At 41.7% G+C, this 2,500-nt stretch overlaps 5 non-coding genes across 5 annotated transcripts in view; all 5 read right to left on the bottom strand.

Annotated features, from left to right (window-relative positions):
• The window catches only part of LOC141310959 (5S ribosomal RNA), a 119-nt gene extending 10 nt beyond the window's left edge, over positions 1–109 (bottom strand). Inside the window, exon 1 of the ribosomal RNA XR_012348434.1 lies at positions 1–109. This exon is cut by the window's left edge and continues 10 nt beyond it. This is a non-coding gene — a ribosomal RNA (5S ribosomal RNA).
• Positions 110–910: 801 nt separating this feature from the next.
• LOC141311589 (5S ribosomal RNA) lies at positions 911–1,029 on the bottom strand. Its single transcript, XR_012349048.1, has one exon. It is a non-coding gene; the product is annotated as a 5S ribosomal RNA (ribosomal RNA).
• Positions 1,030–1,113: 84 nt separating this feature from the next.
• Positions 1,114–1,232, bottom strand: LOC141309853 (5S ribosomal RNA). Its single transcript, XR_012347400.1, has one exon. It is a non-coding gene; the product is annotated as a 5S ribosomal RNA (ribosomal RNA).
• An 801-nt stretch (positions 1,233–2,033) lies between these two features.
• On the bottom strand, positions 2,034–2,152 carry LOC141311661 (5S ribosomal RNA). The gene has a single exon (XR_012349121.1). It is a non-coding gene; the product is annotated as a 5S ribosomal RNA (ribosomal RNA).
• An 84-nt stretch (positions 2,153–2,236) lies between these two features.
• On the bottom strand, positions 2,237–2,355 carry LOC141311577 (5S ribosomal RNA). Its single transcript, XR_012349036.1, has one exon. It is a non-coding gene; the product is annotated as a 5S ribosomal RNA (ribosomal RNA).
• Between the last annotated feature and the right edge of the window lie 145 nt (positions 2,356–2,500).

The following is a 2,500-nucleotide window of genomic DNA, read 5'->3' as shown; positions in this document are numbered from 1 at the left end:
ACCTGGTTTTCCCAGGCGGTCTCCCATCCAAGTACTAACCAGGCCCGACGCTGCTTAGCTTCCGAGATCAGACGAGATCGGGCGCTCTCAGCGCGGTATGGCCATAAGCGTGTGCTGCTCCAAAAAGTGGGCTATTTAAAGATCAGCCTCCGTAAAAGCCAGCATATTATATAAATAGTGAAGAAAAGGCAAAAGCTTACAGCACCTGGTATTCCCAGGCGGTCTCCCATAAAAGTGTAACAATCGGCCTTATCAGCCGAGTTACAAGACTAAAATGGGGTCAGATTTAACTTTGAGAGATGACTAGTGGTTAAAAGAATGAGACATAAAAGAAAATTGGTTTAAATAGATTTGGTGTATTTACAAGGTTCACATAAAAGACTTTAAAACAACACGATAAAACTAGGTAAACTCTGTTAAAAGAATACAGTTCATTTGTCCATACCCTAAAAACAGGTAAACTCTGTTAAAAGAATACAGTTCATTTGTCCATACCCTAAAAACAGTCCAAGAACCCCAGTGTGTTGATAAGTCCAATGTGAGTGTCCACCAGTGTATATACAATCCACAGAAAGTGTAATCCAAAGTTTGCAGGTGGTGAATGGAAAGGTGAGCTCTAAAATTAGCAACTCCTCAATCCAACAGTTTGGTGACTGTCCTTTGTTTGTCATGCTGCTCTCTTATACAGTTGTACTTCCTGCTTCCTGTCATGTGTCTAGTCACATGACAGGCCAACCATCCATTTATTAAAGACACATACACTTAAAATGTTAAGAGTAATAAAATGGCCTAAAAAACATGTAAAACACTTAAAACTCTATAATACATGTAAATGATTGTAATAAATAGAGCGGTAAAACAAGTCTTTCTAAAAGCCAGCATATTATATAAATAGTGAAGAAAAGGCAAAAGCTTACAGCACCTGGTATTCCCAGGCGGTCTCCCATCCAAGTACTAACCAGGCCCGACGCTGCTTAGCTTCCGAGATCAGACGAGATCGGGCGCTCTCAGCGCGGTATGGCCATAAGCGAGGGCTGCTCCAAAAAGTGGGCTATTTAAAGATCAGCCTCTGTAAAAGCCAGCATATTATATAAATAGTGAAGAAAAGGCAAAAGCTTACAGCACCTGGTATTCCCAGGCGGTCTCCCATCCAAGTACTAACCAGGCCCGACGCTGCTTAGCTTCTGAGATCAGACGAGATCGGGCGCTCTCAGCGCGGTATGGCCATAAGCGAGGGCTGCTCCAAAAAGTGGGCTATTTAAAGATCAGCCTCCGTAAAAGCCAGCATATTATATAAATAGTGAAGAAAAGGCAAAAGCTTACAGCACCTGGTATTCCCAGGCGGTCTCCCATAAAAGTGTAACAATCGGTCTTATCAGCCGAGTTACAAGACTAAAATGGGGTCAGATTTAACTGTGAGAGATGACTAGTGGTTAAAAGAATGAGACATAAAAGAAAATTGGTTTAAATAGATTTGGTGTATTTACAAGGTTCACATAAAAGACTTTAAAACAACACGATAAAACTAGGTAAACTCTGTTAAAAGAATACAGTTCATTTGTCCATACCCTAAAAACAGGTAAACTCTGTTAAAAGAATACAGTTCATTTGTCCATACCCTAAAAACAGTCCAAGAACCCCAGTGTGTTGATAAGTCCAATGTGAGTGTCCACCAGTGTATATACAATCCACAGAAAGTGTAATCCAAAGTTTGCAGGTGGTGAATGGAAAGGTGAGCTCTAAAATTAGCAACTCCTCAATCCAACAGTTTGGTGACTGTCCTTTGTTTGTCATGCTGCTCTCTTATACAGTTGTACTTCCTGCTTCCTGTCATGTGTCTAGTCACATGACAGGCCAACCATCCATTTATTAAAGACACATACACTTAAAATGTTAAGAGTAATAAAATGGCCTAAAAAACATGTAAAACACTTAAAACTCTATAATACATGTAAATGATTGTAATAAATAGAGCGGTAAAACAAGTCTTTCTAAAAGCCAGCATATTATATAAATAGTGAAGAAAAGGCAAAAGCTTACAGCACCTGGTATTCCCATGCGGTTTCCCATCCAAGTACTAACCAGGCCCGACGCTGCTTAGCTTCCGAGATCAGACGAGATCGGGCGCTCTCAGCGCGGTATGGCCATAAGCGAGGGCTGCTCCAAAAAGTGGGCTATTTAAAGATCAGCCTCCGTAAAAGCCAGCATATTATATAAATAGTGAAGAAAAGGCAAAAGCTTACAGCACCTGGTATTCCCAGGCGGTCTCCCATCCAAGTACTAACCAGGCCCGACGCTGCTTAGCTTCCGAGATCAGACGAGATCGGGCGCTCTCAGCGCGGTATGGCCATAAGCGAGGGCTGCTCCAAAAAGTGGGCTATTTAAAGATCAGCCTCCGTAAAAGCCAGCATATTATATAAATAGTGAAGAAAAGGCAAAAGCTTACAGCACCTGGTATTCCCAGGCGGTCTCCCATAAAAGTGTAACAATCGGCCTTATC

Source organism: Garra rufa, unplaced genomic scaffold, assembly GCF_049309525.1.
Source record: "Garra rufa unplaced genomic scaffold, GarRuf1.0 hap1_unplaced_003, whole genome shotgun sequence".
NCBI classification, from domain to species: Eukaryota; Metazoa; Chordata; class Actinopteri; order Cypriniformes; family Cyprinidae; genus Garra; species Garra rufa.
This window is presented reverse-complemented; position numbering and strand designations above follow the sequence as displayed.